The following is a 16,964-nucleotide window of genomic DNA, read 5'->3' as shown; positions in this document are numbered from 1 at the left end:
GAGTTGTAGGTACTAACAGGAAGCCCACGCTTCCAGGAAGGCTGAGCCATCTGACACGGGGAGAAAGGTGCGCAGCCAGGGGCTTCTGTGTGGCCTTCCCAAGACAAAGCGGCACTGAGCGTGCAGACAGGGTAGGAGAAAGGTGGAGGGAGGAGACTGAGGGGCAGACATGGCAACAGAGAGCAGAAACCCACTGAAAACAGAAACTGGCAGTTCATATTGAAATCTGGATATGGAAAATTACATTCTACTCTGTCTCCATTTCAAACCAATTATAACGAGTAAGGTGCAAAATAACAAAGGTTCCCTCGTCCTGCTTGACATTTGTAAAGTCTGTTTTCCGAGGCTGATGAGGTACCTGTTTGGGTCTCCATGTCTGTGCTTAGGCTGTTCTTCCTCTGTGGAAAGTCCTTCTCTGCTTCTATACATAGCTAACTTCTACTCACCCCTCAGGAAGCAACACATGGGTCACCTTCTCCAGGAAGGCCACCCTGAATGCCTGCTTCCTCCACACGCTGAACTATGCTAGATCCCCTCTCAGTATAGCCATCACACTTAGCGTATAATTTAATTGTCACATTTCCCTCATTCAATGTTTCTCAGAGGGTGTTTCCTATATAGTGAGCTAAAAAGGCTGTTAAAAGGTGTTATGTAAAAGAAGCTCTCGGTTCAAATAAATCTGTGAAATCCTAAGCTGAATTAAAACTAAGAATCACTAAGGAAATATGAAATATGAATCCCCCAATCTGATTTGCTCATTGAAAAACGTCTTCCTAAAAATCACCTCTAGTTCTAGAATGCACAATGCAGGCTATACTGCTGTTTCACTGACACTGTCTGCTCTTTCTTTTTCTTTTTTTTTTTTAATTCAACGTTTTAATTTCAATATAAATATGCAAATACTTTCCAAAAAAAATACCTAAAATATTCCACTGTACAACATAAAAATGGCCTCTGAGAAGCTGGAGACCATAAGGAAACTGAGTAAGGCACAAAGTTTATTTACACTCATAGTTGCATACTGAATTTTTATAATTCATATTCATAACCCCATAAAGTTTTTGTATTCTGATTTATTCCTTCACATTTACTGATGTTGGGCATAATGTCCAAACATGCTTCATACACACTGACCTTCACTTCCAACACCACTCTCAAGACTAAATAAATACTAAAGAAAAAAATTAAGATATATTTGAAGGCTTGATCTTCAATTTACTTCAAGATGACAGAAGAGTCAATTCCTTGTGCTTAAGTATTAAAAATGTGAAGAATTGGGCTGTAATTCTCTTGAAAGCATATAATCTCTGTTCAAGTACCACTGAATAAAACTAGCGGGGTGCTGTCAGGTAGCAATGTGACTGGTGGGCTGGTGTCTATGTCCCATCGCTCTCATAGTCTTCTATTGTCATGTCTTCTTCTTCCATGTCTTCCTGGGCTGAAAAGGGCTGTGGCTGGCTGGCTGGCAGTTCATTCCCACTATTTTAACTCAAAGGAAGGGACCAGGTTCCCAGTTCAGCGGTTTGAGTAGGTTCACCCATAGCTTCCTCTGCAGGCTGCCCTTCATTAAACTGGGCTTCATCTCCACTGTCTGGGTCTATCATTCCATGCTCCCAGTCAGTCAGGGCTTCCATGTGCAATCTTCCAAAGTGTCGCTTCAGAGGAAGCCTTCCAATATCTTGGATAAAAGAAATCTGAGCTTGATTTCTCATTGGAATGGTTAGCAAGCAAGGTAGGGCAACAGCTGAGTCTGGAGGCACAAAGCTGGTAAGCAGAAGTCAGAAAACAGTGCTTTTGCTGCCAGGCAATTTTCCCGATCCTTTTATTTATTAGAAACCACTGGGGTTTGTGCAAGGGTCGAAAGCTTGATCCTCCTCCTTGGCAATGAGCAAATGCTCGAGCTTTGTTGGAATGTATCACACCTCTTGTAGCTATAGATGTACTATATTCCCTGAGTAAGGCACAGGTATTCCAATCACCATTGAGGAGATCTGCAAAACTCAGAAATTCACTGGCTCTCACAAGATCATCCACTTCCATGAAGAAATCTATGTAGTTTTGGTGAAGATATAAATTAAATAATTCTCCTGGCATATGTGACATTTCTACTTTCTCAGGCTGAACAAGCATTGCATCCTGTTCATGCTCTGATAAATGTAAAGGCAATCATGGTGAGTCTAACACTGCTAAAGATGCTCTTTTACAATAGAGTATTTTCCCCAAAGCTCTGAAGAGGAAGAGAGAAACATCTTTGCCACCAATAGCTTGGACCTCTTGATTTTCAAAACCTCTATCAGGTTTTCTCCTTTGTTTTGATTTTGACAGTGCAGCATCCAATTTCACAGCAGATGTTCCTTTTTTCCTTGGCCACAAATTGTTTCCTCCTTTTGAAGAAGAAAACTGTAGGCTGTTTATTGCACTTCTAATATCACCAGAACATCCTTGACAGAGCAACTCCAGAGAAATTTTATCAGGGACAGTAGTAGTTCCTCCATTCTTATTAGCTTCTATTGTCACTATTCAATTAAGAAATTTCATCATAATTGTTGGTGCCACAGGGTTGAAACTAATGTTTGATATAGCACACTCTTCTTGAATTTCTCTGGGAAACAGTAACCTTTGATTATTATCTCCACTGAGATATGTCCGAGATGATAAATATTAGAGGACATCGACCAATCTGCACATACTTCCTTAGAACTTCATGTAAAGCATGAGAGTCTTGATAAAACTGGTTAGGTAAATCTTCAACCAGAATTATCTTCTTATCAGTTCTCAGATCATCTCCAAGCATTTGTAGTTTGTTATATTTTGTTGCTCTTAGTAGAAACTCTTTAAAACCTGCTATCTGAGACTGATAGGGAAATACATGGAAGCTTGATTCAGGATTAATTATCTCTTTGAAATCATGTTTTTGGAAGTCTGGTAAAACTGGACTAATCCACTCTTGTACTTGAATACCATGTTCTTTTGATAGTATTTTTATAGTTGTAGTTTTCCCACATCCAGGAGGACCTGTTATTAATAAAATAGATCCACCCTGTTTTTGCTGCCTTTCTAAGACTTCAGTTTTTAACCAGGTTTCAACTTCTTTAATTTTCTTTTTATGCACAGCAAGTTCATGCTGAGTTTCTGGTTTGTATTTAACCACCCATGGTTCATTTTCAGACAGATATTCTTTTGAAATTTCTACACCATAAATCTGTTCTGAGGAAGATAGCTTTCCTCTTTCTCTAGTCGGCAGTCTGCTGCGTTCTAATGTGGAAGGCACATTTTTCCTTCTATAACTTGAGTTATTCACACCTAATGATGTGGCAGTAATAGTAGAGATGCCCAAATTCTCTTACAAATCATCAAATGATGGGTCTACCCAGTCTGCTACCTTTGGGGAAGATACCTTTGGTGTAAGAAAAGTTTTTGAATTATAATCTTTAATAGTTCCCATCCATAGTATACACCCTATAGTACATTAAAGTATAATTCACTTTCCGGGAGCTGCATGCCTTCGTAGGCGGAGAGGAACGGAGGAGCCGGGTCCTGCCTTGGGTAGAAGGGATGCCACCAGCCTTAACCGGCTCAGCACCGAGCCTCTTGGAGGTCCCGCCTCCCGGGGACCTGCTCTTTCTTTTTTTACCAGACTATAATTTCTGTACAGGCAGCAGTGTCTGTTCAATATTGCTTTTCTGGTATCTGCTAAGCACCTGTATATGGTAAATATTTGGTGAAAGCAAGCTGAATGTCAAAAAGCTAAATCATCCTAAATCATTTTCCTTCTGAAAAACCTCCAGTGGCTTTCTATTATTACCTTTGGGAAAACTTCAGATGCCTTACTCCAAGGCTCCTGAGGCTACACATTTTTAAAATCCCTTACTCCATCTCTTGTCATTCCCCTTTCTATGTTCTGCCAAATTGGTCATTTTTACTTCCTCCAATGCGCCAAGCCTATTTTTCTCCCTGGGCCTTTGCACATACTGTTTCTTCTGCCAGGAACACTCCTACCCACACAGTCACATTGCTAAAGCCATCTCTGTGATGAAATCGCAATTAAAAGTCTCTCCCACTACACTTCAACTAGCACTTTATTTCCATCACAACACATATGAATAATTGCCATTGTCTTGTTTATCTATGTACTTTGTTATTGTATAGAATCCCCCACCTCACACTGCGGTGCATTATAATCTTAATATACTTGCTGAATGCTACCTTTAAGAGTGCTGGAACAAAGAAAATGCTTAATGAATATTTGTTGGTTATTAAAAAAATGAATTGATTTATTGAACATATAAGAACCCCCACCTTCCAGAAAGGGAACAAATCTTTAATGCAATGACTAGCTTTGTGATTAGGGCAAGTCATTTAACCTCCAAAAGGACTTCCTATAAAATAGGAAACAATAGAGTTCTATTTAAATAATAGACTGAATACATTAGTTAGTTTCTCTCCCCTTTTCTCTCAAGATGGGAGTGAAATAAAAGTAAAGGAGTCTTTTTATTAATTGTGGTCATATAAATATGGCATTCAATTTATCTTAAACATTTTTAGCTCAGTGTATATTTAGTATGTTCATATTGCTGTGCAACCACCATAACCAACTATGTCCAGAATGCTTTTTGTCTTGCAAAACTGAAACTTTATGCCCATTAAACATACCTCCCCATTTTCCCCTTCCCTAAACCCCTGGAAACCAGTATTCTAATTTCTGTCTCTCTGAATTTGACTGCTATAGGCACCATATGCAAGTGGAATCACCTAATATTTGTCCTTTTGTGATTGGCTTATTTCAATTAATATCAAGGTTCATCTATACTGTAGCATGCATCAGAATGTCCTTCCTTTCTAAGGCTGAATAATATTCCATTGTGTTCCAATATATATCACAGTTTGTTTGTCAATCCATTATTGGACCCTTAACTATTGTGAATAGTGCTGCTATGAACCTAGATGTACATATATCTCTTCAGATCTCTGCTCTTAATTCTTCTGGGTATATACCCAGAGATGGAATGTTAGATCACAAGATAACTCTATTTTTAATTTTTTGAGGAATCATCATGTGTTTTCCATAGTGGATGCATCACTTTATATGCCCACTAATGGAATATAACAATGTACAAGATTTTCAACTTCTCTACAACCTCACCAACACTTGCTATTTTCTGTTTCTTGATAGTATCCATCCTAATGGATGGGAGAGAGAAGGGGCATTTCTTTTAAAAGACACAAACTCCTAATGTCAAAAATTTGAGAAAAGTTAATAGCAGCAATAAAATTTTGGAGGTTAAAAAGAACAATGAATGGTAATAAATTTAACAATCCTAAGCAACCTGAATCCTAAGTTAGTTATGAAGAACTCTAAGAAGCAACCCTGTTTTCCCTATAGAACCCCAAAAGGCTCAGAAATTTAGTGGCACCTGTTATCTCTGGGAATGAGGTTAAAGAGAAGCTGAAAATAGGAGGTCTAATGGAAAGCTTATTTAATATAAATATAACTCAAGAATGACTTCACACAAGCATAACCATCCCTTTCCCCAACCTGGAAAAAGACTGGAAGCTTATTCTCTGAAAAGAACAAAACAGAAGGTGTGTGGATACTGGACACCAGGCAGTTGACAGTGGGGAAGTTAAAGTGAAAAAAGTAAGATTTAGTGAAAGAGTTCATAATGAATTGTGGACGCATCCAACTTTTTTCCTACCCCATCTTCTTGAACTCTGGAAGCCAGACTTACATCACTAAGATAGGATACTGAAAGATTGGGAGATATTTTTTCTGGGAACTTCATTTAAACTAAAAGAAAGATACTGGCAGAGGATTTCCTTAGTAAACAAGCCATCCAGATCTCCCTACAGAAAGGACCCTGCAGATAAGTCCCAGATGGAATTTCCAATCAGCTTTTTAGCACCCCATTCTCAAGTATGAACAGACACCTAAGGATCACCTGTTCATCTGGAGATAGCCTCTAACATGAAATGCAGAAATCCAAATAAGAAGGCAGATTAAAAAGATAACAGAAATTTGAGAAAATAGAGTATTAAGACTATGCAAAGAGATGTAATCTCTCTTGATGTATATACTACAGTATGGGACCAGGCACTACCTACACAAATAAGTGAACAATAGTTATTATTAAAATGATAGGCACAGAAGTAGAGGCTAACCTGGTCACTGGCTCTCAAACAATTGAGAGTTGAGATACTATATTTTATCTCTATCATCCTAAGGATACACAGCCATTCTCTTACCAGATTTCAAAGCCAGGAGGATGAGATCTGAGGACATGATATAGCCTGACTGCTTGCCTCCAATAAGGACATGTGTCTGTTATCACCTTACAAGAACAAACTTAGACATGGAAGAATTTTCAAGTTTTCACAGGTGAATCTTGTGGCATAATGTGAAAAAGTAAATCAGGAAATTTTCACCTTCATATTTACCTGGCTATTATTCTTATGAATTTCTTATACAATAAATTCCTTTAAAACAGTTTTCTATACATGTGTCAAGAACCTTCAGATATTCTTATCCTTTTAGGAACCAGACAATTTAGAAGAAAATACACGTGAGTAACAACATGAGAGAAAGTTCAACCACACTAACAGTTAAAAAATTAAAACAAACGGCATGCTATTTCCATTGCCTTATAATCTTATAGATTACTGAAAATGCAATTTGGCATCATCTTTCTGTAAAGCAATCTGCCAGTATATATCAAGATTGTTAAAAATATTTTTACATCTTTTAACTTAGTAAAACCATCAGTGGAAAATTCCTGAGAAATAACATAAAATGTCAATGAAAGTATGTTCGAACACAACAATCCTAAATTTTTATAGCAATAATTAGAATAAAATAGAAAAGATAAATAAAACTAGAAAAATAAAAAACAGAAATAAGAACTCAAAAAATTTAAGTGGATACAAGAAAAATGCTCTTAATTAAATTATAGAGTAAGTTTAAAATAATATACTTGAAGAGTTTTAATGACATAAATTATTTCAATTATGTAAAACAATCAAACATGTGTAATATAAAATATAGCAGATATAATACATATATGTTTATCTGCAGTTAAAAAAGACAGAAAATACACCAAAACATGGCCATCTCTTTGAATCAATATTGGAAGAAATACTTAACTATAATTCCCAAGTTTTCTATCTTAAATATACATTAGTCATAACTTGAAATAAAAAATTATTTTAGGGCTTTTTACCTAGTAATTCCATTTCTATCAATTTAAAAGATACATAAATAAATCAAAATAAAGAGGTTCTTTGCAGCATTTTTATAATATTAATATTCTAGAGAAAAAAGCCCTGAAAACACTTATGTGTCCAACCTTGACAAAAGATTTAAAAATATCCTGAGATCATTTGATGAAATACAGTTGGAATTAAAATTATGCTGATAAAGTGCATAAGGGAAAAATGGAAATGTGAATATGTGATAATGTTGCTTTAAAACTGCAGGTAACAAACTAGCATATAAAAGCAGGGTTTCATCTATGTTAAAATGTCCAGAAAAGGGCAATGTTAACCAAAACTGTACTGGGATGTCAGAATACTAAGATTCATTATTTTCAGCTTTCATTTATTTTCTGACTTCTGTCGCTTTTATTTGCACACTTTTTTCAAAATAGAAGAAAAAGGAGATTATGCTCTTGTCACTGGATAGCCTTTTCAGAAACCAACATTGACATATGTTCAAGATCATGTTTCAGTGAAGTTCACGTGTGAAAGGGCTCAACATGAGGCTGGGGAGCAAGCAGACTTGGACATGGTGCTGGCAGTAGGAATGAGGAGAGGAGCCTTTAGAGGTGGGGGTGCTTAATGAGGTGATAATGAGCTGATGTGGTCCAAAGCTCCTTAGGCCACCCTTAGATATAACCAGTGGCTCTGGATAATTATCAGTTTCAGTGGTTTCTGCAGCACAGGAACAACATCAGCCCAGGCAGGTTTTATCTCTACCCTAGGCCTACGTGGGTGTCTCTGCAGCTACAGATCTCTGCACTAAGTAATTGAGAAAGAAGTTTAGAGGATCTTGAAGACAGGAAAGTAGATACCTGCATCAATGCTTGGAACGGAACTGCTCAGAAAAACTGTGCCACGTACTACTTTGGTGCTCGAGCCATAGCAGGTCATGAGATGGACATGGCTCCTGCCCTCATGGAATGTATAATCCAGAAGGAATATTAAACCCATAATTACAGATAATTCATGAAAAATGCAAAGGTAATGAGTATAATAAAAGGAAGAACAAAAGATTTGTGGTTTGCATAGATATGACACACAAATTTAACTGTCCACAGGATTCAGGAAGTAAATGAAAGAGATACAGGGAGAAATTAAACAATATAAATAATGCAAGTGACTTATTTCACCGTGCCACTCAGAGAGCCCAGCCCTGGAGCAGGATGTAAATCAGCTCTTCCCTGGCTTAACTTCACTTCCTATTTTCTCATAGTGTGGGTATCTCCTATTACTACATATGACTCTAACAAGTCTGCTGTGTACAGTTCCCCACTCAGTGAACAATTTCAGGGGCACCAATCAGATCATGGTCTATTCACCTGACAACTCTTGGGATACACAACCTGCTGGGCTGTATGTGATGTGGACTTTTTCATACAAACTAGATCCTAAAATAGGCCAGTAACTCGAAAGGGAAAAAGAAATACTGGAACGGCAGCCCATGTCGGTTTGTCAGTCTCAGTGGGGATCTAGCTTCCTAAGGGATTTTCAAAGATAATTCTGGCTGACAAAATTTTCACAGTGTATGCTGACTTTAGAAGCAAGTCCTCATAGCTGGGGGGCAGGAAGTGAGATTGCATCCACTTAGGAGAACTTCCCTGTAGGTCACTGACACCAGAACAAGGAGCAGAATTTATTCAGGAGGAGAGACTGGAAAAGCGTGGCCAGCAGAGAGGAGTACTAGTATAGGTTCTAATGCAGGCAAGCAGGGAGTGTGTTCAGGGAACTAAATCTGGGACACAGAAAGAGCAGGAGGGAGAGCACAGACTAACTTACCTGTTAGTGACCCAAACCTCATCAGACCTGCAAGGCTCCTTCACTTACTGATCCCAACATTAGCCCAGCACTCACGCAGTCTCCCTGAGCTCTTTGAACCCCAAAGGTCTCCCCTCCTTTGGACTCACATTTATTTTTGCCTGATCCAGGGCACTTAACTATGTATTCTCACTTCAGTTCCAGAAACATTCACAGGTTTCCCACTGTATGCCAAGCACCAAAATTCTGCCAGATGTTGTAACCTTGCTCTGTATTTCTCTTGTTCCTTGGTTTTACTCAAGTGTTCAGGCCTTGTCTCATTAACCAACCTGTGGGCTCTCACACTAATACAGCTGTGTACCTGGCACAGGGCCAGACCCAGGCCCAGAGTGGCTGTCCAGTAAGCATGATGAGGTATTGTCATTTGCCTCTTACTGATGAAGTCTCAGGCATAGAGAAGGAAAGTGATGTGCCAGAGGTCACTCACATAATTAGAGACAAAGTCAGGTCTGAGATAAGACTCCTGCATAGAGAAAAACTGGGGTCTGAGTTCAGCTTTTGCTTGTCTTATTAAATATTGTCATTTTCCTACAGTGATTTAAAGAAAGCTCTAGAGCTAGACTGACTGGTTTCAACTCCTTGCTTGTCTTCGTGCCCCTGGGCAAGCTATGTAACCTTTCTATGTCTCTGTTTCATCATCTGTAAAATGGGGATAATAGTCCCTATTAAAAGACTGTTGAGTGAGTTATGTGAGCTATTACAAATAAAGCTCTTCTAACTGTTCCTGGCATATTGAAAATACTCAATAATGGTGCCTAAACTTATTATCTTAATGTACTTGCTGTTTCCCCAAACCTGATGAGTCACCATTTTTATTAGTTATGATTAAATGTAGCTACAAATACATAAAATGATGACAAAAAAAGAAAAAAAAACAAAAATCAATTTTTCTCTCATATAAAGAAACTCTAGAGATAGCAAATCCAAGGTTGGTGTGGTACCCCCACAAAATCTCACTCTTGTCATCCCTGGGGGTATGGCCCTTGTCCTCCCTACCTTAAGGCTGCCAGAACCCCTGCCAACTGAACTGATTCAGGCAAGCAAGAAGGGAAAACACATCAACATCCCCCTCTCTAAAGCAGCTTTCTCAGGAATCCCACAGCACACTTCCGCTTACATTTCATTGGCTAAAAAACTTAGATGAACATACATAGCTGCAAAGGAAGCTGGGACATGTAGTCTTTCAGAGTCTTGTGTACAGCTAAAATGAGTTTTGTTATTAATAAAAGGGATGAGAGTATGTACATTCAGCATACTCTGTACTACTGGTCATGTACCATTAGTGCATAAAGAAGCTGGGAAGTTGATCCCAGATGTGTCTCATTTTATCAAAGCTTTGGGGTTCATAACAAATCAAAGGACATTTTCCAAGCACATTTTCTCAAGATCTATAAAGCTGCCTCTCCTTTAATCATTTTGAAAGCATATCCCCCTTAAGGGAAATGTAACTATATGGGTCTGATTCACTCTCAATTATTGAAAAATTGATTTTTTTAAAAAGGTGTTGGCTAGCCAAGACTTTTTGAGCCATCTTAATGAGCTCAAAAAAGAAAACCGCTAACTCTTTCTTGGAAGAGCAGAATTGTGTTTTCATCAATATAAAAGAGAAAAACTGAATTCTGGACTAATATGCTTACATATTCTTTGGTGATGGATGACCTATCTTCCATGAGTCTGACTTGAAAAAAAAAAAAGAGCCTATATTCATGTCACTACCATGGTGAATTTTATTTTAAAAACGAATGTTATTTACTTTATATTAATTATGGATTATCAATAGTTTGAGTGCTTTTTATTGTCAAATCTTTTAAAGTAATGCACATAATAGTGACTCTTCATGAGGCATTACTTACTGAGGCTTTTTTCCAATCACAAGGATATAGAATGAGGCTCCATAAAAAAGTCAGATCAGTGATTGAACATCCCACTTAAATAAACATTAGAGTCCTGAACAAACATACTTTCACTTCCTGGCAAATTTGCCAGACTTCTACTATATCACAGAGATGGTCCATAAGAAGCTATTCCTCTAAAGCCAATGAAAAGAAAGATGGCAGAAGGTGGACTGTGTGAGAATAAAGGTGGGAAGTAAGAGGATACATGGGAGAGTGCAGAAGATCCCCTGGATCTGGCCCTGTTCAGTGAGATGAGTCAGAAAACCAGTAAGCCAAATGAATCAGCACCATCCCTACGAAAAATGCATCAGATGAAATGACTCAGGGTATAACTTACTGGTAAAAAGCATGAGCTTTTGGAAGCAGATAGGCCTGGTGTTGAATTCTTGCTCCTCCATCAAAGAACTAGGACATTTTAGGCCAGTTCTCTAACCACTGTGAGCCTCAATTTTATATCTGTAAAGGGAGATAATAACAGTACCTGTACCTCCTTGGTTTGTTGGGAAATTTACCTGGTAATTCACATAAAATGCTTGACAATGGTCTCTGGCACATAATACACACTCAACAAATGGTAACTGTTATCAGGCCACTATTTCCCTTTCTTCTTTTTTATATCAGACATCGTCCCTTCAAGAACTCTGCATTCTTCATCTATTTTTCTTTACAAAAGCCAGATTGCTGGAGGTGCAGATGGGGGTGAAGAGGACTACTTGAGTTCATCTCCCTAGGACTTCTAATTTCATTGAAGTTGAAATAATAGCGAGGAAATTGCTTTAGACAAGGGTTTCTGCTCTTGCTGTTGATTTAAACTGTCACTGTCTGCTAAAAATGAAAATGCAAATTTTGAACAGAGCCAAGGTTTCCTCTAGGGCAGGAAGGCAACATTTAGGTTGGCAAAAATTAAATGAAATGTCCTTACTGAGCTGGCACAATAGAAATACCTCAAAAAGCAAAGAACAAAAATCAAACTAGGTAGAGCAAATTGGCAATTTATTCAGCCCACAGTAGAAAATAAGCATCTTTAGGTAAAGTTTGAAGCTTTAATATAAATTCAGGAGCAGAGCATTTGATTATCATAGGTCTATGCATTTCCTTTTTAGGAATATCAATAAATTAATAATCTGTTTTCTCCATAGTCTATATACACATCACAAGCAGGGGCCAGGTATGTCTTAATCATGCTGTATCGCCAGTGTCTAGCACAATGCCTGGCACATGAGATGCTCAACAAGTATTTCTTGAACAAATAGTCAATGAATACATGAAAGATTTTTATCAGCATTTCCCTCCATTCATGTTGAGAACTTTCCTGAATAATCACCATCAAACTTGGCCAAAGCAGTTGGGATGTCACTACATGAAGTAGCAGTATTTTTTTATCACAACCCAAGCAGGACTAACAAAGCTAGCCAGATGGCTGGCCCTCTAGTACATAACAGGAGAGGAATCTGAGAGATCTACTCTAATGGATCTCCAAGTATGGCTGGGGACCATCACCTGCAAACTTCTGGAAATGCCAGTGCTCGAGGCTCACTCCAGATCTTGTGTCAGAAACTCTAAGTGGGGCCCAGCAATCACCATTTTAAGAAGCTCTCCAGGTGGTTCGGATACATGCTCCAGTTTCAGTTTACAGAAGAGGAAACGATTTTCCCAGAAAGGGAATATCAGTTGTTTTTCCATAATCAATATTTGTAATAATTAGATCATTAAAAGGTGACAAATTAACCACTTCATGGCTTTGTGACATTATTTGCCTCTTTGAGCTTCACTTTCCTTACTTGTAAAATGGGAAGAGTGATACTTACTTATGGCAGTTTTAATAATTAAATGATAGTGTATGTAAATAAAGGACATAGAGCATAGTGGATATGCAACAAAGCTTAGTTCTGATGCCACCCTGTTCCATTTTGCTTCAGGGGAGACTTAGGAATAGTTCCACAGGACTTGAGAGCCATTTCTACTAAAAATAGCAGAAAGATGTTGGAAACTCACATTCAACTTAGTCAATATGGCAGAGATGGAGGGGTGACCCCCCACTATACATTCTCTCCATTCTCTCTTCCTTCTATAGGTATTTCAGCTTGGCACAGAGCCACCATGTATTTCCCTGCCTCTCCTAGAGCTATTTCTGGCTTTGTGACCAGGTCCTGGTCAATAGAATGAGAGTAAGAGTGATATGTATAATTCCTTGTTTATAACCTTAAAGGAAAGGGATGTATCTTCCCCTTCCACTTTTTTCCTTCCTAAGGACTGGAATGGTCCTTCCTTCAGTTATATCGACAAAACCCTATGGATGACAAAACAACAGTTGAAAAGCCTGCATCCCTGACTCCATTCAGGTGGAGTACCAGCCTTCAACCAGGAGAAACAAAATCCACTCTTGTTTGAGCCACTGCAATTAGAGATTTTATTATAGCAACTGCCTGTACTGTAAGTAATAAAAATCAGGAACTCAAGTCATATATATACTTATTCAGAAATGACTATAATATTGCAAGGTTTATGCTGGATTCTCTCTTGTGCCCATAAGGCATTAAAATATTCCAGAAATGGATATATTTCAATATCCAAAGTATATTTCATAGACTATGCAGAACTGTTAAATACAACATATAACTATTTACATGTGTGTATGTGCATAGATACATACACACAAAATTTCACATGTATACACACACACACACATACACACACATATATATATATATTTTTTTACCTCCTTCATTTATAGAATGTTCCCTTTGGGAAATGTAGTCAAGATTCTCATATTCAAACCATTTTATATATATAACCAGGCTCTCTCTCTCTCTCTCTCTCTCTCTCTCTCTCTTTTGTAGGGGCAAAGAACTTGCTCCGATATGAAAACATTTGTCCATGATTCATATAATTGAGCTTGGATAGAGTTTGCTATCAGGAAGACTGCAGACTTCACTTTAGATTTGTGTCTGGCAAGCCCAGAGGAGGCTCTAACATCAGGCTGGTTTCTGAAATAATTCCAGGGTGACCTCAGCCATTAAAAGAGGACTCAGCTGGTGATAAAAGCATCTTGGTAAACATGATCATCAACTTGACAAACATGTTCGTCTGGAGACATCTAACCCTCAGTTGTGGTACCCCTATAAACTGAATTTTCTGAATAGTTTAGCGTACCTGGGAGAGTACAGATCTTATTCACCATCTGGTTATCCAAGAGTCCCTGTTACTCCTGTACTTGTATAACTGGGCTCATGATGGCATGAAGAAATAAATCAATTACATTGGCTAAGACGTAGTTAACATAGACCCAAACTAGTATTCACAGCATCAGGAAATAGGATTCTATAAATCAGATTTGCTTCCCTATAGTTTTTCCAAGATACTCTCTATAAAATAAATCCATACACACAGACACATTCCCATGGGAACCCGTGTTTCTTTATATGCGCAGAGCTGAGATAAAGTGGAGCAGTGCACCCCTTGAAAAGTATTTATCCTCCAAAGTCAGAAATCTGTTCAGTTGAATCTCTTGCTTAGCCTGTTAGCTGTGCAAATATAATGTTAAAAGTCTTTCCAATGAGCTGAACTGTTGATGGTTTTAATACCATGAAAACAACCCATGCGGATCTGGGCCTCAAGACTTCCAGGTGGAGAGCAAAGCAGTGAGTAGAATCCTGAGGCTAAATTGGTGATTCACATCTACAAAAGTCCATTTTGCAGTGCTCATGTCTATTAGAAATGCACACTTTTGCTCCCTCCTTGGCTCCCATGTGCCCATGGCCCTGATAAGGACAGTTATTTTTAGAGAAAGAGGATAAGCCTCAGGAAGAAGAAGGGAGGGAAGTATACAAAGGACAATGAAGAGATGGGGTGTGAGTTTGAGCCCAAGCTCTGCCGCACACTAACTCAGAGATTATGCCTCATTATTTCACCTTACTGGGCTTCTGTTGGTTTCTTTGTAAAAAGAAACAAATGTTCTCCATGCTCCTTTACAATGCTAACATTCTAAAATATTTCTTTTTAATCTAAAGCACTTTATAATCTCAAGGAAAAAAAATGACAAAATGAACAAAATGTCATTTCCTTGCTTAAAATCCTTCCTGATGCCTAACGCAGTGGTTTCTAAGCATTTGGATCATGAATGCCATGAAGAAGTCTCTATCATGGTTTCTCATGCTACTTTATTTATATTTACATTTACTACTTCCACATTATATGTATGTGCTACTAAATTTATAAGTTGTATGAATTTAAAATAGAATTTAAAAATAGAATTTAAAAAGAATGAAATAAAAATAAAGTAAATTAAATTCTAAATTTCTTTCCACACTCAATGCAACATCTTGACATAACGCGGGACACAAAATCCTACTTGTAGAACATGAACGTACAGGATAATGTTTAAACAACTCATCATGGCATAGAAAGGCCATTATAATTTCATCCCTGCCTACTTCTCCAGCTTCACTTCTCCCTTTTCCCTGCCTCAACTCATGTTCCAGCACCTTCATCCCTGCACACACCGTATTACCTGGCTTGGAACCTTATGCTGTTACTCCTATCCACAATATGCTTCACTCAACTCTTCAGTCAGAAAACACCTTCTCATCTATGGCAGAGACTGCAAGCTGCCTTCTGAGTAAACATCCTCCTTTCTTCCTGATACAACTCTGCAATGTGACCAAGGCAAAATGTGTATTTTCTACCTTCCCTCCCTGATAGTGGTCTGCCAATGAGCTGTAAGCAGAAGTGACTGTGTGAGGTGTTAGAGATAAGTAGCATCCTGAGATGGAAGCACTCACTTCACCTACACACTGTTGCCCTTTGTTCTTGTCCTTCCTCTGTCTAGAACGTGGACTTGATGCTGGAGGCAAGACAAGACCATAAGAGCAAGCTCTGGTGAGGACAAGGGTGCTATGTGCAGAGGAAGAAGAGCAGTCAACCAGAGGACAGAGATCGTGGGGAGAAGAGTGTCAGCAGTGGAGGTCATGGCAGGGCTTTTGTTTTGTGCTCCATGTGTATTGGGAAGATTTAGGAAGGTTTATGCTGGGAAGCTACATGGTTATATTTCCATTATAAAAAGTTCATGCTGGCTTCAGTGTGCAGAATGGATGGAAGAAAGCAAGTTTCCATTCAGTGAGGAAAATTAGAAGCCTATTGAATAGTCCAGGTGGGAGATTATAGAAATACAGACTTGGTAGCATTTAAGGTGGAGAGAATATGTGGATTACAAAGATATATGGGGCATATGGCTGACAGCATTTGGTAACTGAGCAGATATGCGGCATCAAGGATGAAGTGTCAAGGGCTTACAGAACTGGTTGAGTGGTGCTACTATTCACTAAGACCAGCAAAACAACAAATGAACAACCCCCTCTGTATTTGCAACCAGAATGCTGAGCACTGCTGGAGAAAATCACACAACTGGGAAGATTAATAATAGATTCATAACCACCCCTCAGCAAGGTTCTCAATATCATTTAACCACCCTTTAAGTTTTCTCTAACCATCTTGCTCCTGCTTTCTGGCTAAACCTTTTCTCACTCTCCTCAAACTTCTGACTCCCCCATTTTTCAACTACCTTCTCAGTTGACCATCTCATCTCCTACTTCACATAGAAAACAAAAGCCACGGAATGGAGAGCTCTCTTCAGTTCTTCGCTCTGAGCATACAATCTCCCGCAGGTCTGCACCCATCTTCTTCTTCCTGTATATTACAAAAGATTGACTACATCACCCTCCTATACAGAAGCTATTCCTTCCTGACTTCTCTGGAAACTTCCAGTATTAATTCTATTTTCCCTCTCTTGTATTGCCAACCTATCACTCACTACTGGAACCTGCCCATCACCAATTAGACCTGCTTAATCAAATCTCTCCATCTTCAGCCAACCAATCACACAAGTTTCATCCACTTTCAACTACTCTTCCTCCTCTAGCAACTGCCCCCAGTTTTCCTTTCCTCCCAATTTCTTGACAGTTGTCTAAACTTGCAGGCTCTGTTTCCTCAGCTATCATTCTCAGT

General features: G+C 38.5%; 1 protein-coding gene and 1 pseudogene across 7 annotated transcripts in view; both read right to left on the bottom strand.

The window, feature by feature from the left end:
- Positions 1–16,964, bottom strand: part of FGGY (FGGY carbohydrate kinase domain containing) — a 408,065-nt gene that overhangs the window by 223,335 nt on the left and 167,766 nt on the right. The window lies entirely within an intron of this gene.
- LOC118925438 (cell cycle checkpoint protein RAD17-like) lies at positions 986–3,596 on the bottom strand (annotated as a pseudogene).

This window comes from Manis pentadactyla, chromosome 4, assembly GCF_030020395.1.
Source record: "Manis pentadactyla isolate mManPen7 chromosome 4, mManPen7.hap1, whole genome shotgun sequence".
In the NCBI taxonomy this organism is placed as follows: Eukaryota; Metazoa; Chordata; class Mammalia; order Pholidota; family Manidae; genus Manis; species Manis pentadactyla.
Note: the sequence above shows the minus strand (reverse complement) of the source record. Positions and strands in the feature narration are given on the sequence as shown.